At 48.7% G+C, this 25473-nt stretch overlaps 6 non-coding genes across 6 annotated transcripts; all 6 read left to right on the top strand.

The window, feature by feature from the left end:
- The first annotated feature begins 90 nt into the window (after positions 1–90).
- Trnap-cgg (transfer RNA proline (anticodon CGG)) lies at positions 91–162 on the top strand. The gene has a single exon. It is a non-coding gene; the product is annotated as a tRNA-Pro (tRNA).
- A 13650-nt stretch (positions 163–13812) lies between these two features.
- On the top strand, positions 13813–13884 carry Trnap-cgg (transfer RNA proline (anticodon CGG)). Its single transcript has one exon. It is a non-coding gene; the product is annotated as a tRNA-Pro (tRNA).
- Positions 13885–14169: 285 nt separating this feature from the next.
- Trnap-agg (transfer RNA proline (anticodon AGG)) lies at positions 14170–14241 on the top strand. Its single transcript has one exon. It is a non-coding gene; the product is annotated as a tRNA-Pro (tRNA).
- A 5646-nt stretch (positions 14242–19887) lies between these two features.
- On the top strand, positions 19888–19959 carry Trnap-agg (transfer RNA proline (anticodon AGG)). Its single transcript has one exon. It is a non-coding gene; the product is annotated as a tRNA-Pro (tRNA).
- A 211-nt stretch (positions 19960–20170) lies between these two features.
- Trnap-agg (transfer RNA proline (anticodon AGG)) lies at positions 20171–20242 on the top strand. The gene has a single exon. It is a non-coding gene; the product is annotated as a tRNA-Pro (tRNA).
- Positions 20243–20454: 212 nt separating this feature from the next.
- Positions 20455–20526, top strand: Trnap-agg (transfer RNA proline (anticodon AGG)). The gene has a single exon. It is a non-coding gene; the product is annotated as a tRNA-Pro (tRNA).
- Positions 20527–25473: the final 4947 nt, after the last annotated feature.

The raw sequence follows: 25473 nt of genomic DNA, 5'->3' as shown, positions 1-25473 counted from the left end.
AGGCTCACGTGTATTTTATTATAATTGTATCCTTGTCTGTATGAGTTGTGTGTTTGTAAGTGGCAAACCGGTAATAAAGAAAAAAAAAGCGGCTCGTTGGTCTAGGGGTATGATTCTCGCTTCGGGTGCGATAGGTCCCGGGTTCAAATCCCGGACGAGCCCTTTTTTGTTTTCTCTTAGTAGGTAGCTATTCTATATGAGAACAGTGCTAACGGGTCGTAACTTCCTTTCTTTGAGCCACGTTGGTCGTTCTGGATGCTGTAACTAGAGCCCCCTGATGGGAAAACAAAATAATTGTTTTTTTTTTAGAATCATCTGCTCGCGCGTGTGGCACTCCCTTATAATATATCGAAAGCAGTACATCCGCAAGGGTGGCTCGTTGGTCTAGAGGATTCTACTTCCGGCCACCGCAGTGAACGGACGTGTGATGACGGGCTCCGTAGGAGCGGCTTCACCGGCCATGCCTGACCGCAGTAACAGGGCTACCGAAGAGGAAAGTTCATACCCGGTTGTTTTGCCAGGACTGCCTACAGGGCGTTTTGTTGTAAATACTGTTTTTTTTTTGCACGCCGATATCAGGGCCCGCCCGTATCGGGTCGAGGATTTCCGGGACATGTTAGCTCAGCATGAGCTGCTCGCCGATGTTATCGCCCTGGGAGCGTAACGGATGAGCCACGTCTGGGCCGTTACTTTTAAGGATTCTGAAGCGGTAACGAAGATTGTCAGCGTCGGTAAGCTACATGTGAAAGGAAACCGCTGCCTGGTGATTGATCCGGCGAACCAGAACGTGCGACTCAAGCTTCACTGGCTGCTACATAACGTGCCGGACGAAGACGTACGAGCCGCCTTTGCGTCATACGGGAAAGTCACCGAAGTTTCCCGGGAGCGTTGGCGGGTGCGGGGTATGTCAGAGAAGGGCTCCACAACGAGGCTCGTCACACTTAAGCTGAAAGCTGGCGTGAAGCTCGACGACTTGCCGCACCAGCTCAACGTTAGCGGTGAGTTGGCGCTCGTCGTCGTACCAGGCAGGCCTCCGTTATGCCTTCGCTGTGGTAATACCGGCCACATCCGTAAAGATTGTCGGGTCCCACGTTGCGGAGCCTGCCGACGGTTCGGCCACGAAGAGGGCCAATGTGCCCGCACTTATGCGAGCATCGCTGGCCCCGGTACAAGTGAAGACTCGTCTAAGCTGCTAATGGACGAGGTGGACGCGGAGGATGCAGCCCGTGAAACTGGGCAACCAGCGACGCGGGATAGGCCTACGTTGACGCCACTGACGAAGCACAGTGCGACGACGTTCAATGGAGTAGCGGCGGCCGTACAAGTGCAACGTGAGGTTTAGCCGGAATACGACGGCACGCTAGAGGATAAGACGACAGCTGCGGACAAAACTCCCGACAACGTGGAGCCTAGAAACCTCGAGACCATGGATTTCAGCCAGGAGGCTGCCGCCCTGACAGCTGGGAAGCGATCCCACGAGGAGTTCGTCGGTAAAAAGCAAGAGCCGGGTGGTGGCAGTGACGAGCCGCCGCCGAAAACCCCAGGAATTCGGCGCTCTACTTTAAAACCGCGGCCCAACTTAGCGGCCGAGACACGGCAGGCGGACAAACCGCCTCCGTAGTCTTGCTGTGTATTCCTGTGCGTGTGTGAGTGGGTGCGTGTGTGAGTGGGTGCGTGTGTGTTTCTTCCCCGGTTGTGGCGGCAAGTATATCCACTAGACGGTGTGCACTGGTCTGGAGCTGCCGACAAAGGAATGCCTGCCGGTTTTCCCGACGCCTGCACACGGACTCGAGGAATGGCGTCGCCGTACAGTGCTCCCTGTGGAATCAAGTATGGTGTGCAATGTATGTCACCGGTCTTTTTTCCTAGCGCATGGCGGCGAAACTTGACGTAGCATTACGCGTAGCGACTCTCAATGTCAGGGGCCTTGGCGTTTGAAGGCGTCAATGTCAACTTAATCGTCTTCTCGCTCACAACGATCTGGACATTGTAGCCGTCCAAGAGACGATGATCGACAGTGAGGAATTTGCTGAGCGTATGGCGTCCACCTTTCGTGCACACTTCAATGTCTGTGTTTGCTATTCTGTTGGAACATCGGGTGGGTGTGTCCTGTTTCTCCGCAATAGTTTAGGCATTATCGTGGAGTCAATTTTTTCTTGCCCAAGTGGTCGCCTTCTCGTCGTAGACTTTTCCTTTTCGAAGTTGTGTTGGCGCATTATATGCGTGTATTCACCAAATGTTGACTCTGAACGCCGCGGTTTTTTTAACCGTCTAGAGTCCTACATTGTTCGTGACAAACTGCTGTTGCTTGTGGGCGATTTCCACTGTGTGTGTGCCGCTGCCGATCGAGTGAAGGGTACGCCTGTGCGTGATAGGAGCGCACAATTGTTAAACGGTCTGGTTCATGACAATAGCTTAGAGCATATTGGCAGCATATTCACCTACGGGAACAGACCGCAATACACGCACTTTCAACGAGATAGCCATGCCAGACTGGATAGGATTTATGCATCCGTTGAGCTTGTACCCCTTTGCACAGATTACAAAGTTGAACCTGTGGCTTTCAGCGATCATTGTCTGGTGATCGCAAGTTTTGGTGAGAAAGAAAGGAGTACGCGCTTCAACTGGAATCTCTGGAAATTCAACGCTAAACTTTTGGAGGACGAGGGATTTGTAAAGGGCATTGCAGATGAGATGCAGAAGCTGCTCGAGGAGCGGCCCAGTATTTTTGCCGTTCAGTGGGAAGATTTAAAGGAGTGGCTAAAAAGTAAAGCCATAGAAAAGAGCTGCTCCAACCGACACAAGGAAAAGCAAGAGGAAAAAGCAGCGCGCGAGCAACTATAGTTCTTAATGAGCATGGAGAGTACCGAGCCTGGGAAGTATGCGAAAGATATAAGGGATGTGAAAAGCCAGCTTGAAACAATAGACACTGAAAGGTATAAATCAGCAGTTATACGCGCAAGAGCACAGAAACTGTGGGCCGGTGAAACACCAACGAAGCGAGCTTTAACAGATGAAAAACGATACGCTTGCCAAAAACAAATCAGGCAGATAAGAAATGGTGATGAAATTTCAAGCGATGCTAATGTAATTCTGCAGGTATTTAAAGAGTACTTCAGCGACCTTCTTGGCCGTGCGAGAGAGATGGGTGATGCTTTCTGTTGTGATTTTTTGTCTCTCCTGCCAAGACTTGATGACGATGTAAAGGAGCGTCTTGAGATGCCCATAACAGAAAACGAAATTCAAACTGCAATAGAAGACCTACAGACTGGTAAAACTCCAGGACCTGATGGGCTTGGTGCCGCGTTTTACAGGACATTTAAGCCCATATTCGCTCAGTTACTGTTACGAGTATTGACTGAGGCGTAGGAGCGAAAGCAAGTACCACTGTCATCCACCACATCGCACATAGTGTTAGTCCCAAAATCAGATGACCCAGAGAAGCGTTTGTTGGTGGGGTCCTATTTCCCGATCAGCCTCACCAACGTTGATTACAAAGTATACATGAAAGTCCTAGCGAAGAGATTACAGGGCGTGATAACGAAATTGGTTGGACCGCATCAGACTTGCGGAATCAAGGGACGTAGCATTGCCACGAATGTACATGTCGCACGTACGGTATTGGAATGCTGTGATGCGCTGGGGGATCGGATTGCAATGATGCAACTAGATCTGGCAAAAGCCTTTGATCGCGTGTCACATGATATTATTTTTTGCATACTAGAGCACGCTAACGTAGGACGTGTGATCATAGAAGGTGTCAGAATGGCGTATGCAAACTGCACTACGCGCATCATTGTAAATGGTGACCTTTCAGACAAGCTGGTAGTGCGTTCGTCAGTAAGGCAGGGATGCCCACTGTCGCCGCTTCTGTTTGCGGCATACCTAGAGCCGCTCTGTTTGGCTGTAATCAAAAGTGAACGCATCTCAGGTTTTCGTTTAGAATCGGCGCATGTAAAAATTCTCGCTTATGCGGACGACATTGCAGTACTCTGTGCGAACAGAGACAGTATTACTGAAGTGATCAGCACGGTTGATGAATTTTGCAAGCAAACGGGGTGTCTGATAAACTGTGATAAGAGCTCTGGTTTTTGGCATGGTGACTGGGAAACGATGCCCGATCATTTCGCGCGACTGCGATGGTCTTGTCTGCCAACGCAGTATCTCGGTGTCCCCCTTCAGTGTTATCGAGAACCAAGTGAATGTTCGAATGAGCAAGTGTCAAGGGCGAGGGAGAAAGCAGATGCATGGCAGGGGAGGCAGTTATCAATGTTTTCGCGCGCCTCCGTCTGCAACCTTTTCCTTGTATTCAAAATATGGTACATTATGAATGTTTTGTGTGCAACACGGACCAGTATTCAAAAGGTGCACCGCGTTTTTGCAGTTTTTATTTGGGCGTCTAACTGGGAGAGAACCAGTCATACCAACTTGTTTCTTTCTGTTAAGGCAGGAGGGCTTGAACTTGTGCACTTATTTCTGCGTCAAGTTGTGTCGGGTTTTATATTCCTCCGTGATCAAAGGGATACTTTTCTGAGGACTGCTATCCAAGTGAGGTTACAGAGACATCTCCCAGAAATCGTTGTTTCATCGTGTGAGAGTATGTATGGGGCTATCAGTGGGTACATGCGAGAGGTTGTACTTTCTTTCCGGCTATTGCATGTGCGTTTTTCTATTGAGTACTTGTGCAATGTTTCGAAACAAAATCTGTATGAGAATCTTGTGGACACAATGTTGCCGATTCCTATTTATCGTTTACCTCACCGTGGAGGGCCAGGGCAAGATGTTCTGAAGCGAGTTAAGAGAATGCCGGTTAACCCATCCGTGAAATCCTTTTTCTTTAAGTTACACTCTAACACACTTCCTGTTAAGACGTGGCTGCATGAAAAGGGGATTTTCGTCCCATGGACGATTAACTGCCTGCTATGCAAAAAGCCTGAGACAGTAGAGCATGTGTTCCTTGACTGCTGGGGCCCAATTTTTCATTGGGATGTCCTCCAACGAACAGTCAAAAAAGTTTTTCCCCTGGATCCATATGGCATCAGGTTCTTGCCCATCGCAAATGAAGCGGAAGTACCATTTGACCTAATCATGCTTTTGGGCCTCCACAGTCTGTGGAAGACGCGAATGCAAGTGCGACTATGCAGATGTTAACGTCCGTTCGACGCACGAAAACTTTATTGAAAGTGTTGTGGCCCTTAGGGAAGTGTATCGGGCGCAAGCTGAACCACCCGAATGGATTTCTGTCCTCGATGACTTGGCTGTCATGAAAAGATTTTAACCCCTCCTACGTCAGCCGAAGTAGGCTGATGTTTTTATCATTTGTACTTTTGTTGTTTTGACTATCACAATCGGCAATAAAGAAAAAAATCACAGCATATCCACGGGGTGGATGATGATGAGTGGGCGAAGCTCCGGAGGGAATCATCGGATCTCCCGCTTAAGGGGACGCTAGCACAAACGCGTTAGAGACGTGCAGTACTCTCTAGTAAGGGGGAGCGGCCACAGCGTCTTACGCAGCCATTTACACATGCCGGAACGTGCACCGCGTTTGCCGACGCCATCACATGACTGCTGAGAGAGTATACCCCCCGTATTCATAAACGCTCCTCGACTTGAACTTGACTTGCCACTGCCTTGGGCAGCGCGTTCGAAACGCGTTGAAGGTAAGGCGGAGAGGCCACAGCGTCTTACACCAGCTTCTTACATGGGCCGTAACGCGCTAGCACAAACGCGTTAGAAACGCGCTAGAAACGCGGCCTTTCGTTAATGTTGGGTATTTATTGCCATCGTGGTGCTTGTGTGCATGTGTGCTTCGTGGCGTAGTGATCGATGAAGATAAGTACCGTGAAGATAAGTAAACGCGGCCTTTCGTTAATGTTGGGTATTTATTGCCATCGTGGTGCTTGTGTGCATGTGTGCTTCGTGGCGTAGTGATCGATGAAGCTCGAGTTGATCGATGAAGATAAGTACCGCGGCGCAATGATAAGGGCGCGTACTGAAAGATTGTGGCTGGGCGAAACGCCCACTAAGCGTGTGCTTAGTGAAGAAAAGAAGCATGCAGCAAATAAAGCGATAAATGAAATTCGATATCGTAACAAAATTACCCAAGAAAGCAAAGAGATAACACTTGCATTCGTTGAATTTTACACAGAGCTTCTTGGCCAAAAAATTGATGACCCCAAGCGCTTCCGAGTTGACTTTCTGTCCCTTATGCCGAGATTACAAGACACGGTTAGAGAGTCACTGGAATCTGAAATTACTGTGGCAGAAATTGAAGCGGCAATAGATGAATTAAGTAACGGCAAGTCACCCGGGCCGGATGGATTGGGTGCAGCCATATACAAGTTTTTTAAAACAGAAATGGCAATGGCTTTACATCGAGTGATCACTGAATGTTATGAAAAAAAGCAAGCACCCCTCTCTTTTAGGACAGCGCATGTAGTACTGATCCCCAAAACTGATGACCCTGCAAAGTTACTTTCAGTTGAGTCTTACCGTCCCATTAGTTTGACCAATACAGATTACAAAATATACATGAAGGTGTTAGCTAGACGGCTCCAAAGCGTTATTCAGTCCCTTGTTGGCCCGCATCAAACGTGTGGTATTAAAGGTAGAACAATTTTTACAAACATACACATAGCTAGAAGTATTCTGGAATGTTGTGACGCAATGCATGACCGCGTGGCCATGATTCAGTTAGACTTGCATAAAGCGTTCGATAAAGTTGTACATGAAGTTTTGTTTTTACTGCTGGAGCATGTAAATGTTGGATCTGTGATTACTGAAGGTGTGAAAATGGTGTATCATGATTGTACAGCCAAATTAGTGATTAACAAAGAATTAAGTGATTCAATTCCTGTGCGGTCAAGCGTGAAACAAGGATGTCCTTTGTCTCCTCTTCTTTTTGCGATTTACCTGGAACCCTTTTGTTTAGGTTTACTTGCAACACCGCGTATTCGAGGCTATACATTTTTGAGCAGTGAAATTAGGGTTCTAGCGTATGCGGACGACATAGCTGTGTTTTGTACTGATAAGAAAAGCGTGGAAGAAGTTGTCAAAATAGCTATAGCTTTCTGCACAGCAACAGGTAGCGCGATCAGTTGGCCGAAATGCCTTGGATTTTGGCATGGCATCTGGGAGAGCACACCCGATGTGTACGGCAATATGAATTGGACAACTTCCCCAGGAAAGTACCTTGGAATTCCACTAAATTATTACCGAAATGCGGAAGAATATTGGTCTGAGGAAAACAAACGTGTTAAAAGTACTACCGATAAATGGGGTGGCCATAACCTTTCAGTATTTGCAAGAGCTTCCGTTTGCAATATTTTTTTAATTGCCAAAGTGTTTTACGTGTTGCAAGTGATGACCATGACCAGAAGTTCGGTTCAAAAATTCCACCGAGTATTCGCGACTTTTATATGGGGATCGCAGTGGGAGCGCACCAGCCGGTGCAATTTGTTTCATAAGGTGAAAAATGGGGGACTAGGGCTCTCGCATCTGTTCTTCAAGCAGTTGGTGAGCAGATTCTTCTTTGTGCGGGATCAAACTGATGTATTTTTGAGAACTGTGATCCAAGCACGATTACAGAATTATCTATCTGATTTTGTTGTATCATCGTTTTCTTTGAAAGCAGGACCGCTTAGTTCTTATTTGCGTGAAGTGGTAATGTCTATACGCTTGCTCAAGGCAAGGTTTTCATATGAATACTTGTCTGATGTTACGAAAAAGCGTTTGTATTGTGATATTCTTGATGTATTTTTTTAACACCTGTCTATCGAGCTGTGTACAAGCTAGGTCCTGAACGCGATGTGTTAAAGCGTGTTAAAAAAATGCCGATCAGGCCCTCAGTTAAAACATTCTTTTTTCAAATACATACCGACACTCTCCCTGTCAAGCCATGGTTACAAAGTAAAGGTCTGTTTGTACCTTGGTCAGTAAATTGTTTAATTTGCAGGAAACCGGAAACAATAGAACATATTTTTCTAGACTGCCACGATGCCGTATTCCTGTGGGATGTCTTGCAAAGAACTCTTAAAAAAGAATTGCCATTAAGCCCTTTTGGACTCCGGTTTCTTCCATGTGCGGATACAGGGGAAGTGCCGAGTGATATGCTAATGTTGCTTTGTATGCATAGCGTATGGAAGACCAGGATGGATGTTAGGCATGCCCATATACAAATTCACTCAGCAAGACACTATTTTGTTGAGAGTGTTATCTACACCCGAGACTTGTTCAGAGCCCAATGTGAACCCCCAGAATGGCTACCTGTATTGGATCAATTGGCTTCTGTGAAACATTTTTAAGCCACATACACCAGCCGAGCTGTGGCTGGTGTATTTACAATATGTACATGTGTATCTGATCAATTTTGTTTGTGTTTGTGAAATGGCATTAAATAAAAAAAAAAAAAAAAAAAGCTTCGTGGCGTAGTGGGCTAACGCCGCGCGCTCGGAAGCGAGGGGTCCCTGGTTCGATTCCGCGCTACGGACACAACTTCGGAATTTTTTTTCTCATTTTCTCAGACTGGTTACACACTACTACTACGACGAGGGACGAACGGGTGCCGCCCTTAAGGAGCTTCGCCCCTAAAAAAGTGGCTCGTTGGTCTAGGGGTATGATTCTCGCTTCGGGTGCGAGAGGTCCCGCGTTCAAATCCCGGACCAGCCCTTTTTTGTTTTCACTTAGCAGGTAGCTATTCTATATGAGAACAGCGCTAACGGGTCGTAACTTCCTTTCTTTGAGCCACGTTGGTCGTTCTGGATGCTGTAACTAGAGCCCACTGATGGGAAAACGAAATAATTGTTCTTTTTAGAATCATCTGCTCGCGCGTGTAGCACTCGCTTATAATATATCGAAAGCAGTACATCCGCAAGGGCGGCTCGTTGGTATAGGGGGGGATTCCACTTCCGGGCACCGTAGTGAACGGAAGTGTGTGTCATGTGCTCCCAAGGAGCGGTGGTTGCGGCTACGAACAGCCGCGGTAACAGGATGGACGGAACGGATGCCGAAGGATATCAAGTTATTTTGCCTACACTGCCTTCAGGTCGTAGTGTTTTCATCACTTTATTTTTGCATGCGGATGTTCGTGCAAGGCCCTACCGAGTCGAACATTTCCGGGATACGTTGACATGTCTGGAATTGCTCCCCGACGTGATAGCGTTGGGGGCTTATCAAATGAGCCACGTGTGGGCGGTGACATTCAAGAGCACAGAAGGCATGAAGAAAGCTTTGGCTTGTGGCGAAATGGAAGTGAAGGGCCAACGTTGTTTGGTTATCGACCCGGCGAACCAGGACGTGCGTCTCAAGCTTCATTGGCTTCTCTTTAACGTTACCGACGAAGACGTGCGTGTAGCGCTTGCTCCGTACGGGAAAGTGACCGACGTCACTATGGAAAAGTGGAGGGTTCAAGGAATCCAGGACAAGGGGTCGACGACGCGCGTCGTGCGCCTCAACCTCCATAATGGCATTAAGGTGGACGACCTTCCACATCAGCTGCGCGTCGCCGGTGACATGGCCCTTCTTGTCGCGCCTGGAAGAGCGCCACTATGCCTGTGGTGCCACAGCAAGGGTCATATCCGACGTGAGTGCCGAGTTCCTCGCTGCACGCACTGCCGGAGTTTTGGACACGAAGAAAGTGAGTGCGTGAAGACGTATGCAAGTGTCGCGGGGCCGGTTGGAGGAGATGACACCGCAGAACTCGTCATGGACGAGGCCGACGCTGAGGAAGCCGCAAGCGAAGCAACGCCGAAGGTTGAGGGGCATGAGGCGGAAACGTCAGCCCCGCCCGACAAGCTGCAAGATACAAGAACCGGCGACGAAAGCCCAAAAGTGACCGACACAGTAGGTGACGCCACGGGCGCCGTCAAAGTGCATGACGTCCCAGCGCAGTCTCCGTCATGCGATGAGCCGACAGTCATGGACGTAAGCGAGGCAGCAAGCAGCGCCACTGTCAGCAAGCGCGCCCACGATGCGACGTTGGACGAGAACGAAGCCCTGATTGCAGGGAACTCCGACGGACCGCCGCCAAAGGCGGCCATCACCCGGCGGTCACTGATCAGACCGCGGCGGAATATACCACCGGACCGTAAGGCGGCAGGCACGCCGCCGACGTAGCCGCGAGCGCTTGTGCCTCGCGGTATCTCTTCTAGCCATCTAAAAGACCCAGCCAAACCCAAAAGACGATGGAGAACAACAATAAGGACACGAGCTGCGCCTTCCGAAGACTGCCCAGGCAGCTACGGGAGGTTCGTACAAGAGGCCAAGGCAGCACCGACCCCAGACGCATGAGGTGGGTGCCATGCGGTTCGTTTGTTCTTCACAAACTACGATGATGACCCAAAACACTGCACTTCGTCTTGCTACCCTAAATGTTCGCGGTCTTTGTGCCAGAAAGCGGCCATACCAGCTTAGCCGGCTTTTCTCGGAAACAGATATTGATATAGCGGCGGTGCAGGAAACTAACATAGAAAGCGAAGAACAGACGGATCGCATGGTGCTGCAGTTCCGCAATAGATACAACGTTTGAGCTTCACATGCTGTTGGAACTTCCGCGGGGTGCGCTATTTTCATCAGAAATAATCTGGGAGTCATAGAAGAGAATGTTTTTTCCTGTCAATGTGGGAGGCTGCTTTTTGTGGATTTTTTTCTTTTCGGGCGTAGGTTGGCGTGTGATATCTGTGTACGCCCCCAACATAGAAAGTGAGAGGTTGTTCTTTTTGAAAGGGTAGGCCAGTATTTACAGTGTGACACGAAAGTCGTGTTGCTCGGAGATTTCAATTGTGTATGTTTTGCTGCTGATCGAGTGAAACAGCTTCCAGTGCGCGACAAAAGTGCTGTACTTTTAAATTCACTCGTGCAAGATTCTAACCTAGAAGACGTTGGTCATGTCTTGTCCAGTGCTGGTGTGCCCGCATTCACACATTTTCAGGGGCATAGTCACGCTAGGCTAGACAGAGTGTACGTTGCACTGGATCTTGTTCCCATGTGTGGCAGTTATAGTGTGAAACATGTGTCGTTCAGCGATCACAGCCTTGTAACGCTCACTATAGGTACTAAACCAAGCAAGTCGAGATTTAACTCGAAGACGTGGAAGTTTAACGATAGGCAGCTGTTGAACGAATCGTTTTGTGAAGGCGTGAAAGAAAAGTTAGATTGATTGAGGCCGAAGAAGGTAACATGCTAGAATTATGGGAGATTTTTAAACAAGAAGATCAGCGCTATAGAAGAAGCCACTACGGAAACTTTTAACAAAAGAAAAGAGAAAAAGAAATGCAACGGGAGCTTGACTTCTTGTACACCGTAGAAAGCGACAGACCTGGGAGCCGAACAAAAGAAATAAAAGAATTGAAGAGCCAGCTTGGAGCTTATCGATGAAAATAAGTTCAAAGGAGCAGTTGTAAGAGCACGAGCGGAAAGGGTCTCGCTAGGCGAGACACCGACAAAATGAGCCTTAGCGGACGAAAAGGCGTACGCGACGCGGAATGAAATCAGATTCGACACGGGAACGAAATCACGGACCAACCTGAGAAAATCGAACAAGTGTTTCTTAATCATTACGGTGAATTATTCGGGAGTGCTAAGGACGTCACAGAAGGATTCAAAATGGACTTCCTGTCAAACATGCCACAATTAGAAGACGTTATTAGGAGGCGTCTGGAATGGCCTCTGAGCATCGCCGAAATCGAAGGAGCCATTGATGATTTAGTTGTAGGCAAGTCCCCAGGACCTGACGGACTCGGAGCGGCTTTTTATAAGACCTTCAAAAGTGACGCCAGGCAGGCTCTGTTACGATTGTTTAAGGAGGTCTACACCCGAAAGCTGGTTCCTCCATCTTTTCGGACTTCGCACGTGGTGCTGATACCAAAAACAGACGACCCAGATAAATTGTTAGCTGTCGACGCTTATCGCCCGATATCACTGATGAACGTTGACTGCAAGATATTTACGAGAGTGTTCGGAAAGCGATTACAAGGAGTAGTGACACGCATCGTATGGCCGCACCAAACATGCGGCATTAAAGGACGGTCAATCTATACAAACATTCACATCGCCAGAAGCATTTTAGAATACTGCGACGACCTAGGTGAACACGGAGCCATGTTACAGTTGGACATGCAGAAGGCTTTCGACCGTGTGGCCCATGAAATTCTGTTCTGTATTCTAGAACATGTAAATGTATGTGAATTAATCTTGGATGGGGTAAAGATGTGCTAACAAGACTGTACCGCAAGTCTCATAATAAACAAGAAGGTTACCAAAAGCTTTCGGGTGCGGTCATCCGTGCGCCAGGGGTGTGGTTTGTCCCCCCTTTTATTTGCAATATACATAGAGCCGCTTTGTAGGAAGATCAACAATGACAATAGAATATTGGGTTTCAGAGTACAGTCTGCAGAAGTGAAAGTGCTCGCATATGCGGACGACATCGCGTTGTTTTGTCGGGACAAAGAAAGTGTTGAAATCGCGATCGCGGAAGTGTTATACTGCAGAACGACAGGCAGTGCTATCAACTTTGATAAATGCCTATGGGTATGGATCGGGAACTGGGTAAACCCTCCAAGTAAGTTTGTAAACATCCAGTGGACCGTCACGCCGGCAAAGTATCTCGGGGTGCCGCTTGAGCACTACCGTGACGCAGTGGATTACTGGAATGCTGAAACAGAAAGAGTTAGAGAGTGTACACTTATATGGCGGGGCCGCAATTTCTCAATGTTTGCTCGCGCGACGGTCTGCTACCTCTTTGCCGTTGCCGGAATCTTTTACGTGCTTCAGGCATTGTGCATGTCAAGGGCCAACATACAGCGATTACACAGAATACTCGCAGTGTTTGTATGGGGTTCAAGCTGGGAGCGCACCAGTCGCGCCAATCTGTTTCGTTCCATTAAAAGTGGAGGACTAGGTCTTGCACATTTGTTCATAAGGCAGATTGTGTCCAGGTTTGTTTACTTACGGGACCAAAAGGACCCGTTTTTGTTAACTATGTTTCAAGTAAGGCTGAGCGAAGCTATACCAGAATTCATCGTTTTGTCTCGCCGGTGCAGTCAATGTAGATTGCGCGGTTTCCTAAAGGAAGTCGTTCCAGTTTTTGAAGGTTCGGTTTTCTATGGAATACCTAAGTCGGGTACGACGAAAGCGCTTATATAAGGACTTGATAGAGGCAATGTTGCCGATACCATTGTATCGCTCGATGTTCCGCATTGGACCGGAAAAGAACGTGCTAAAGAGAGTAAAACGAATGCCAGTATGTCCATCGGTGAAGTCCTTCTTTTTTCAGCTCCACACCAATACTTTACCTGTTAAACCATGGCTTGAGGAGAAAGGACTTTTTGTGCCTTGGAGCGTCAACTGCTTAATATGCCGGAACCCCGAAACAATGTAACACATCTTTCTCGACTGTTGGGATGTGGTATTCCACTGGGATGTCTTACAGAGAACCTTAAAGAAGGACTTACCGATTACGCCATACGGGATTCGTTTCTTGCCTACTCTAAATGAAGACACTGTACCATATGACATGTTCATGCTGTGGTCCTTGCATAGATTATGGAAATGTAGAATGGCCGTGAGACATGCCGAACCGAACCTCCGGCCTGTTAGAGAGTACTTCATGGAAAGCATTTGTTATATTAAAGAATTGTACAGTTTGCAAAAAGAACAACCAACATGGCTCAGTGTGATGACTGAGCTTGCGAACCTCAAGCGTTTTTAGCCCCCGTGTCAGCCAACCAATGGCAGACATTTTTATCGTGACCCTCATGTATTGTTAAAATGTCTTGTGTTGTATGTTGCCAAGTCGGTAATAACGAAAAAAAAAGCTCGTTGGTCTAGGGGTATGATTCTCGCTTCGGGTGCGAGAGGTGCCGGGTTCAAATCCCGGACGAGCCATTTTTGTTTTCTCTTAGCTGGTAGCTTGCTTGCTTGCTTGCCTTTAAATGTGGCTCGTACCCACTATAGGGGATTGGCCAAGAATCGGGCGATAGGTAGCTATTGTATATGAGAACAGCGCTAACGGGTCGGAACTTCCTTTCTTTGAGCCACGTTGGTTGTTCTGGATGGTGCAACTAGAGCCCACTAATGGAAAAGGAAACAATTGTTGTTATATTTAGAATCATCTGCTCGCGCGTGTAGCATTCCCTTATAATATATCGAAAGCCGTACATCCGCAAGGGCGGCTCGTTGGTCTAGGGGTATGATTCTCGCTTAGGGTGCGAGAGGTCCCGGGTTCAAATCCCGGACGAGCCCTTTTTTGTTTTATTGCGATAGCAATTATATGGACACTCCAAAGCAGATTTCTGCCGTCGCCGTCGCCGTGAGGTTCCGTATGACGTCAATGGAGATGAAATCGTCGCCGCGCGCCGCCGAACGCTGTATGTGCGAGTGAAAGGGCGCGAGGGACGCGCGCTTTCACGGGGAGTGAACGCACGGCGGAGAACAAACGCGCGTTCTGTGCCGTGTTCCCTTAAGGGCTGCAGAAGTAGGCGTCTCTTTCCTCCTTTACAATCACCATATATGTAGAGCAAACGCGCCTTCTTCTGACGCACGAAAGGCCGTGGGGGGGGGGAGGGGGAGGGAAGGGAGGGGACGTTAAGCTGCGCCACCAAGCACCTATTTATATCAGAGGCTCCGGCAACAGTCACCAAGGCCGCACGCATTTTGTGCGAACGTGGGTAAAACGCCGACGGCGTCGACAACAGTTCTGCGTGTTGCCGGTGCTGCTGCATGTCCAAGTTTATACAGCTGATAAAGCTACTATCATTACTCCGTATAGCTCTCTACAAATTTGCTATCGCAATTGATGCTTCGCCTTTCAGGTGAAACTGCGACAACTTTTTCTCTTAGCAGGTAGCTATTCTATATGAGAACAGCGCTAACGGGTCGGAACTTCCTTTCTTTGAGCGACGTTGGTCGTTCTGGATGCTGTAACTAGAGCCCACTGATGGGAAACGAAATAATTGTTGTTATTTTTAGAATCATCTGCTCGCGCGTGTAGCATTCCCTTATAATATATCAAAAGCGGTACATCCGCAAGGGCGGCTCGTTGGTCTGCATTCTGCTTCCGGCCACCGAGCGTGACGGTTCGTAGGATCATGGCCTCTTCAAGGGCAGCGACAGCGGTCACTTTTGGCCGCGGTAACAGGACCAACGACGATGACAACGAATATCCGTTTATTCTGCCTCAACTACCCCAAAGACGAGTGGCGATTAATACCGTGTTTTTGCACGGTGATGTGCGTGCCAGACCCTACAAGGTCGAGGATTTCAGGGACGCCCTGCTGCCGACAGGCTTGCTGCCTGAGGTGCTATGCATAGGGGTGTACCAGATTAACCACGTCTGGGCGGTGACCATCAAGGATGCGACCACCACAAAACGACTGGTGGCCCACAAGGAACTCCAGGTGAAGGGACGACGGTGCGTCATCGTCGACCCACAGGACCAGCAGGTGAAGCTTAGGCTTCACTGGCTTCTGTACGGCGTGGCCGACGAGGACATCCGGACGGCGTTCGCGGCGTTCGGCAAGGTGGAGGAAGTAAGCCGGGAGAGATGGCGCGTCCAAGGCATGGGGGACAAGACGTCAACCACCAGGACCGTGCTGCTCAAGCTGAAGAGCGGCGTTAAAGTGGAGGACCTTCCACATCAGGTCCGCGTCGGCGGAGAGTTGGCCTTGGTAGTTGTTCCCGGCCGGCCCATGCAGTGCTTGCGTTGCCAGGGCACGGGACACGTCCGCCGTGAATGTAAAGTCCCCCGCTGTTCACGGTGCAGACGTTTCGGCCACGTGGACGCTGACTGCGTGAAATCCTACGCCGCCATGACGGGCCCTGCTGCGACTGACGTTGCGGCGGAGCACGTCATGGACGTGGTGGAGGCGGAGGACGCTGCGAAAGGAGCCGGAGACCCGGTACCACTACCGACAGGCAGTGCTGCGTTGGACGTAAATGCAGACGTCAAGGTGGCTAAGGCCGCTGCGAAGCCGAGTACGTCGGCACAAGTCGCGAATGCAGAGGAGCAGGTGACGGGGGGCGTTAGTGAAGACGACAAGGCGGCAATGGAACAAGACGAGGGAATCAACGATGGCGACAGGACTACGACTCCCGCTCCAGTCAAGCGACCCCACGCCGAGACAAAGGACCGAGAGGAGGGTGCAACGAGTTCCAGCGAGGGGCCGCCGACAAAGACGCCTCTTGGGAGGCGATTAGGCTTCAAGCCAAAGCCCAACATCCCGCCGGAGAGAACGCCTGGCGACAAAGCGCCTCCCACGAACAACGACGGCAAGCCGGAAGGTCCCGGAGGAGGCTAGCCGAGGGCTAGTCGCGAAAGGTAAGCACCATGCTCCTGGGCCTACCTCATTCTTTAGCACAGCATGGCACCTGACCCGTCTCTCAGTATTGCCGCACTAAACGTGCGAGGCTTGGCGGCTAGCCGTAGGCAAAGTCAAGTCCTACGGTTGGTCACTGACCACGACATAGACGTTTAGCTGTCCAGGAGACCAAGGTAGACGGGGAGGAGGAGACCGGGAGCATGGTGCGGCGTTTCACGTCTAGATATTATGCGGTCGTGAGCCACGCGGTAGGGACGTCCGCTGGATGTGTCTTGTTGGTTAAGAAGTTACGCAACCTGGTTGTTCAAAGTGTGTTTTCATGTCAGTCAGGAAGGATTGTTATGTGCGATTTTAATTATTGTGAAGTTGAATTCCGAGCTATATGCATATATGCGCCGAATGGTGTAGAAGAACGTGCATTATTTTTTCCCAATCTTTTTCAGTATATTAGCAGTGAAAAGTGCATGCTTTTGTTGGGGGATTTTAACTGTGTTTTGAGTGCTCGGGATCGATCGAATAATGCTGGTATCCGCGATAAAAGCAGTCATATATTGTCTAGGCTGATTAGTGAAAGTGAACTAGACGATGTATGTGAGTGTCTAGAGGGGGAGAGGGAAGTGATGTATACGCGATTTCAAGGCAGTAGCCATGCGCGGTTAGACCGCTTGTACATGTCACAGGACATGATTCCAAAGTGCCACAGTTATTCTGTTGCACCTGTGTCGTTCTCCGATCACTGCTTGGTGATGTGTACCATAGGAATGAAGAAGAAGAGTCAATCTTTCAACTGGGACCAATGGAAAATGAATGCCTTACTACTAAAAGACGCGCCATTTATAGACGCAATTCATGAGGCCGTTAGGGAATTAAGCGATGAATGTATTGAAACAATAGCAGAGAAATGGGAATGGTTCAAACAGAAGGTAAAAATGAAAGCAATAGAAAGATCGAGCTGCTTAAAGTGTGAGAGGGAAATGAAAGAACGACACTTACGAAAGATACTTAATCAGCTGACAGCGCTGGAGTGCGAAGAGCCAGGGGCGTATAAGGAAGATATGCGAACCATTAAAGAACAAATTGAACAGTTGGACAAAGCACGCTATCAAGGTGCGATTGTGCGCGCAAGAGCAAACGCATTAGTAGCGGGGCAGACGCCCACCAAAAGGGCGCTTGGACTTGAAAAAGCTCATGGTCGACGTAATCATGTCGATAAGATCTCGTGGAACGGCACGCTTGTCGACGATAATAAGAGCATAGGCCGAGCGTTTTTAGACTATTACCAGTCACTGTTTGCATATCAAGAAGCCAATGTAGATGAGTTCAAAAAGGTTTTTCTCAGTCGCATGCCGCGATTGAGTGACGACACGAAGGACCTATTAGAAGGGAATATCAGAGAGCACGAAGTCGAAAAAGCAATAAATGATTTGAACAATGGCAAATCACCCGGACCTGACGGTCTCAGCGCATGTTTTTATAAAGCCTTCAAGAAAGAACTGTCGCCCCTGCTAACAGATCTGTTTAACGCTGCGTATGTGAACAAAGCTTTGCCGCCTTCTTTTGGTAAAGCGCATACCATCTTGATACCTAAGAGTGACAAAGCGGAGAAACTTAGGCTCGTGACATCTTATAGGCCGATATCTTTAACCAATGTCGACTATAAGATTTTCATGAAGGTTTTGGCAGCCAGACTTCAAAGCGTCATCAAAGAAATCGTCGCAGACCACCAAACGTGTGGGATCAAAGGGAGGTCAATTTTTTCGAATATTCACACGATGCGGTGCGTGCTCGAGTGCTGTGACATCACTTACGATGGCGTCGCAGTGCTCCAGCTTGATCTAGAGAAAGCGTTTGACTGTGTGTCTCATGATATTTTGTTTGCCATTCTGGATCACGTTAATGTAGGTGCCATCATCACTGAGGGAGTGGCATTGGCGTATCAGAACTGCACAACACGCTTAATTGTGAATAAATCATTGGGGGCCCCCATTAACGTCATGCGTTCTGTGCGTCAAGGCTGCCCCCTCAGTCCTCTTTTGTTTGCAGTTTACATTGAAACGATGTGTTTGGCGATAACTGAGAATCATCAAATACGCGGTTACAGCTTGGCAGCCACAGAAGTCAAGCTCCTAGCATATGACGATGATATCGCCGTGTGTTGTACAAACAGAGAAAGCGTAACGGAAAGAATACGCGTGGTGAAACAGTTTTGTGATGTAACGGGCAGTAAAGTGGACTGGGATAAGTCCCTCGGTTTGTGGTACGGAGAGTGGTCCTCGGCCCCGGAAAACTTTGCGAATGTGAGCTGGGTGAAAACCCCTACCAAGTATCTCGGTGTTCCCTTGGACAGCTACAAACAGAGCGAGGAATACTGGACGAACCAAATAAAAGAAACAAGAGAAAAAGCAGACAGGTGGAAAGGCATCAACCTGTCCATTTTCGCAAGGGCAACTGTATGTAATTTATTTTTCATTACGAAGTTGTGGTACGTCATGCAGACGTTATTTTGTTCAAGGGCAAATGTGCAAAGGTTGCACAGAGTGTTCGCCGTTTTTATCTGGGACTCTAACTGGGAAAGATGTAGCCGAACAAATCTGTTCAGGCGGGTGAAGGAAGGGGGCCTGGGCTTGGCGCATCTTTTTGTACGACAGCTTGTCAATAGATTTTTGTTTTTTCGAGATGTGCGTGATCCTTTTCTGCGTACGGTATTACAGCTCAGATTAAGAGCTGCGCTGCCGGCGCTCATTGTTAATACCAATAGTATGCCAGGAACGATTCGCGGCTATCTTAAAGAGGTAGTCGACAGTGTGCGCTTTCTTTCTGTGCGTTTTTCTTTCGATTATTTATCTGCCGTGAAAAGAAAGACATTATATAAAGATGTATGCGATATTATATTTCCAGTGCCATTGTACAGAGCGATATACAGTGGAGGACCAGGACAGGATGTCCTTAAACGGGTGAAAAGAATGGAGGTGCCTACTGGGGCAAAAACATTCTTTTTTAGGCTACACACAGGAACACTGTCAGTGAAGACATTCATGGAAGAACGCGGCTTCCTTGTTACCATGGGGCCCACACTGCTTGATTTGCAAGCAACCTGAAACTGTACATCATGTGTTTTTGCGTTGCTGCGAAGGGGTGTACTTCTGGGACATCCTAAAACGGACAATCAAGAAGGAGTTTCCCTGTAATCCGCATGGGATCAGGTATCTAGCAATAAAGAATGAGGACGGAGTTCCATACGACCTAATAATGCTCCATGGCCTCCACTGTTTATGGCGGGCACTGATGGCTGGGTACCATTGCGACCCATACGCGAGGCCGGCTCGTATCTATTTTCGAGACAGTATGTCTCGCTTTATTGAAATAAAGAAAACACAAGATTGTGTTCCCGACTGGCTGTCGAGGCTAGCACCTCTGACGGCATTAAAAGAGTTTTAGTTCGACAACGCCAGTCCATGTTGGACTGCTGGCTTTCATGTTTTTCAATATGTTTTGTAGTTATTTTTGTGATATTGTTCTGTAGTTTGTGCTCTGTACATTGTCAAAGACCAGCAATAAATTTAAAAAAAGCGGCTCGTTGGTCTAGGGGTGTGATTCTCGCTTAGGGTGCGAGAGGTCCCGGGTTCAAATCCCGGACGAGCCCTTTTTTGTTTTCTCTTAGCAGGTAGCTATTCTATATGAGAACAGCGCTAACGGGTCGGAACTTCCTTTCTTTGAGCCACGTTGGTCGTTCTGGATGCTGCAACTAGAGCCCACTGATGGAAAACGAAATAATTGTTGTTATTTTTAGAATGACCTGCTCGCGCGTGTAGCATTCCCTTATAATATATCGAAAGCCGTACATCCGCAAGGGCGGCTCGTTGGTCTAGGGGTATGATTCTCGCTTAGGGTGCGAGAGGTCCCGGGTTCAAATCCCGGACGAGCCCTTTTTTGTTTTCTCTTAGCAGGTAGCTATTCTATATGAGAACAGCGCTAACGGGTCGGAACTTCCTTTCTTTGAGCCACGTTGGTCGTTCTGGATGCTGTAACTAGAGCCCACTGATGAGAAAACGAAATAATTGTTCTTATTGTTATAATCATCTGCTCGCGCGTGTAGCACTCTCTTATGAGCTATCGAAAGCAGTACATGCGCAAGGGCGGCTCATTGGTCTAGGGGTATGATTCTCGCTTAGGGTGCGAGAGGTCCCGGGTTAAAATCCCGGACGAGCCCTTTTTTGTTTTCTCTTTGCAGGTAGCTATTCTATCTCAGAACAGCGCTAACGGGTGGTAACTTCCTTTCCTTGAGCAACGTTGGTCGTTCTGGAGGCTGTAACTAGAGCCCACTGATGAGAAAACGAAATAATTGTTCTTATTGTTATAATCATCTGCTCGCGCGTGTAGCACTCTCTTATGAGCTATCGAAAGCAGTACATGCGCAAGGGCGGCTCGTTGGTCTCATTCTGCTTCCGGCCACCGAGCGTGACGGTTCGTGGGATCATGGCCTCTTCAAGGGCAGCGACAGCGGTCACTTTTGGCCGCGGTAACAGGACCAATGACAACGATAACGAATACCCGTTTATTCTGCCTCAACTGCCCCAAGGACGAGTCGCGATTAATACCGTGTTTTTGCACGGTGATGTGCGTGCCAGACCCTACAAGGTGGAGGATTTCAGGGACGCCCTGCTGCCGACAGGCTTGATGCCTGAGGTGCTATGCATAGGGGCGTACCATATTAACCACGTCTGGGCGGTAACCCTCAAGGATGCGACCGCCACAAAACGACTGGTGGCACTGAAGGAACTGCAGGTGAAAGGACGACGGTGCGTCATCGTCGACCCGCAGGACCAGCAGGTGAAGCTTAGGCTGCACTGGCTACTGTACGGCGTGGCCGACGAGGACATCCGGACGGCGTTCGCGGCTTTCGGGAAGGTGGAGGAGGTAAGCCGGGAGAGGTGGCGCGTCCAAGGCATGGGGGACAAGATGTCAACCACCAGGACCGTTCTGCTCAAGCTCAAGAGCGGTCTCAAAGTAGAGGACCTTCCTCATCAGGTCCGCGTCGGCGGAGAGCTCGCTTTGGTGGTCGTTCCCGGGCGGCCTATGCAGTGCTTGCGCTGCCAGGGCACTGGGCACGTCCGGCGAGAGTGTAAGGTGCCGCGCTGCTCCCGTTGCAGACGTTTTGGGCACGTCGAAGCCGACTGCGTGAAGACCTACGCTACAGCGACAGGCCCAGCAGTGAGTGAAGCGGCAGCCGAACAGCTGATGGACGCAGTCAAAGCTGAAGACGCCGCTAAGGGAGCCGGAGACCATGTGCCGCCAGCGAAGACAAGTACCGTGACAGTGCCGGAGGGCGCTGAAGCCAAGGTGGTCGAAGCTGCTGAGCAAGTGACTGGGCCGGCACGGGTCGACACTGAAGCTGTCCTTGCAAATGAAGGTGCAAGTGAAGGTGAAAGCGATGACGATGAATCAGAAATGGAACAGAGCGAGGCTGCCAACGACGGGGACCGGGCTGCTAGTCTCGGTGCAACCTTCAAGCGCCCCCGAGACGACGCCGGAGACCAGGACAACGCAGCATCCAGCACCGGGGACGGGCCACCGACGAAAGCGCCTCTTGGGAGGCGTGCGGCTTTCAAACCCAAACCGAATGTTCCGCCGGAGAGAAGGCCAGGGGACAAAGCGCAGCACACCATCAACAACGCCGGGAAGCCGGGCGGCTCCGGAGGCGGCTAGCCGAAGGCTAGTCGTGAAAGGTAAGCACCATGCTCCGGGCCTACCTCATTCTTTAGTACAGCATGGCTCCTGAACCAACACTGAGTATTGCCACGCTAAACGTGAGAGGCTTGGCGGGTAGCCGTAGGCAAAATCAAGTCCTACGGTTGGTCACTGACCACGTCATAGATGTTTTAGCTGTCCAGGAGACCAAGGTAGACGGGGAGGAGGAGACCGGGAGCATGGTGCGGCGTTTCACGACTAGATATTATGCGATCGTGAGCCACGCGGTAGGGACGTCCGCCGGATGCGTCCTGTTTGTTAAGAAGTTGCCAAACCTTGTAGTACAAAGTGCTTTTTCATGTCAATCCGGAAGGATCGTATTTTGCGATTTTGTTTTTTGTGAAGTTCAATTTCGAGTTATATGCATATATGCGCCAAATGGTGTAGAAGAACCTGCTTTATTTTTTTCGAAACTTTTTCAGTTTATTAGCAGTGAAAAGTGCATGCTTTTGTTGGGGGATTTCAACTGTGTTTTGAGTGCTCGAGATAGATCCTATAATGCTGGTATCCGCGATAAAAGCAGTCATATATTGTCTAGGCTGATTAGCGAAAGTGAACTAGACGATGTATGTGAGAGACTTGAGGGGGAGCGGGAAGTGATGTTTACGCGATTTCAAGGCAGTAGCCATGCGCGGTTAGACCGCTTGTACATGTCACAGGACATGATTCCAAAGTGTCACAGTTATTCTGTTGCACCTGTGTCGTTCTCAGATCACTGCTTGGTGATGTGTACCATAGGAATGAAGAAGAAGAGTCAATCTTTTAACTGGGACCAATGGAAAATGAATGCCTTACTACTAAAGACGCGCCATTTGTAGACGCAATTCATGAGGCCGTTATGGAAGTAAGCGATGAATGTATTGAAACAATAGCAGAGAAATGGGAAGGGTTCAAACAGAAGGTAAAAATGAAAGCAATAGAAAGATCGAGCTGCTTAAAGTTTGAGAGGGAAATGAAAGAACGAGATTTACGAAATATACTTAATCAGCTGATAGCGCTGGAGTGCGAAGAGCCAGGGGCGTGTAAGCAAGATATGCGAACCATCAAAGAAAAAATCGAACAGTTGGACAAAGAACGCTATCAAGGGGCGATTGTGCGTGCAAGAGCAAACGCATTAGTCGCGGGGGAGACGCCCACCAAAAGGGCGCTTGGACTTGAAAAAGCTCATGGTCGACGTAATCATGTCGATAAGATCTCGTGGAATGGCACACTCGTCGACGATAATAAGAGCATAGGCCGAGCGTTTTTAGAGTATTACAAGTCACTGTTTGCATATCAAGAAGCCAATGTAGATGAGTTCAAAAGGGTCTTTCTCAGTCGCATGCCGCGATTAAGTGACGACACGAAGGACCTTTTAGAAGGCAGTATAAGAGAACACGAAGTCGAAAAAGCAATACATGATTTGAACAATGGCAAATCACCCGGACCTGATGGTCTGAGTGCGTGTTTTTATAAAGCCTTCAAGAAAGAACTGTCGCCCCTGTTAACAGACCTGTTTAACGCTGCGTATGTGAACAAAGCTTTGCCGCCTTCTTTTGGTAAAGCGCATACCATCTTGATACCTAAGAGTGACAAAGCAGAGAAACTTAGGCTCGTGACATCTTATAGGCCGATATCTTTAACCAATGTCGACTATAAGATTTTCATGAAGGTTTTGGCAGCCAGACTTCAAAGCGTCATCAAAGAAATAGTTGCAGACCACCAAACGTGTGGGATCAAAGGGAGGTCAATTTTTTCGAATATTCACACGATGCGGTGCGTGCTCGAGTGCTGTGACATCACTTACGACGGCGTCGCAGTGCTCCAGCTTGACCTCGAGAAAGCGTTTGACTGTGTGTCCCATGATATTTTGTTTGCCATTCTGGAACACGTTAATTTGGGTGCCATTATCACTGAGGGAGTGGCGTTGGCGTATCAGAACTGCACAACACGCTTAATTGTGAATAAATCATTGGGGGCCCCCATTAACGTCATGCGTTCTGTGCGTCAAGGCAGCCCCCTCAGTCCTCTTTTGTTTGCAATTTACATAGAAACGATGTGTTTGGCAATAATTGAGAACGAGCAAATACGAGGTTATAGCTTGGCAGCAACAGAAGTCAAGCTCCTGGCATATGCAGATGATATAGCCGTGTGTTGTACGAACAGAGAAAGTGTAACAGAAACGATACGCGTTGTGAAGCAGTTTTGTGATGTGACGGGCAGTAAAGTGAAATGGGGTAAATCCCGCGGTTTGTGGCACGGAGAGTGGTCTTCGGCCCCAGACAACTTTGCTAATGTGAGCTGGGTGAAAACCCCTACCAAGTATCTGGGTGTTCCCTTGGACAGTTACAAATACAGCGAGGAATACTGGACGAACCAAATAAAAGAAACAAGAGAGAAAGCAGACAGGTGGAAAGGCATCAACCTGTCCATTTTTGCAAAGGCAACTGTATGCAATATGTTTTTCATTACGAAGTTGTGGTACGTCATGCAGACGTTGTTTTGTTCAAGGGTAAATGTACAAAGGTTGCATAGAGTGTTCGCCGTTTATATTTGGGAATCTAGCTGGGAAAGATGTAGCCGAACAAACCTGTTCAGACGGGTGAAGGAAGGGGGGCTGGGATTGGCGCATATTTTTGTACGACAGCTTGTCAATAGATTTTTGTTTTTTCGAGATGTGCGTGATCCATTTCTGCGTACGGTATTACAGCTCAGGTTAAGAGATGCCTTGCCGGCACTCATTATTAGTACCAACAGTATGCCAGGAACGATTCGCGGCTATCTTAAAGAAGTAGTCGATAGTGTGCGCTTTCTTTCTGTGCGTTTTTCTTTCGATTATCTTTCTGACGTGAAAAGAAAGACATTATATAAAGATGTATGCGACATTGTATTTCCAGTGCCATTGTACAGAGCTGTATACAGTGGAGGAACAGGACAGGATGTTCTGAAACGGGTGAAAAGAATGGAGGTGCCTACTGGCGTTAAAACATTTTTTTTTTTAGCTACACACAGGAACACTGTCAGTGAAGACATTCATGGAAGAACGTGGCTTCCTTGTACCATGGGGCTCACACTGCTTGATTTGCAAGCAACCTGAAACAGTAGATCATGTGTTCTTGCGTTGCTGGGAAGGGGTCTACTTCTGGGACGTCCTAAAACGGACAATCAAGAAGGAGTTTCCGTTGAATCCGCACGGGATCAGGTACCTAGCGATAAAGAATGAGGACGGGGTACCATACGATTTAATCATGCTCCATGGCCTCCACTGTTTATGGCGGGCACGGATGGCTGGGTACCATTGCGACCCAGACGCTAGGCCGGCTCGTATTTATTTTCGAGACAGTACGTCTCGGTTCATTGAAATAAAGAAAACACAAGATTGTGTACCCGATTGGCTGTCGAGGATAGAACCTCTGACAGCATTAAAAGA

This window comes from Dermacentor silvarum, chromosome 7 (genome assembly GCF_013339745.2).
Source record: "Dermacentor silvarum isolate Dsil-2018 chromosome 7, BIME_Dsil_1.4, whole genome shotgun sequence".
NCBI classification, from domain to species: Eukaryota; Metazoa; Arthropoda; class Arachnida; order Ixodida; family Ixodidae; genus Dermacentor; species Dermacentor silvarum.
Note: the sequence above shows the minus strand (reverse complement) of the source record. Positions and strands in the feature narration are given on the sequence as shown.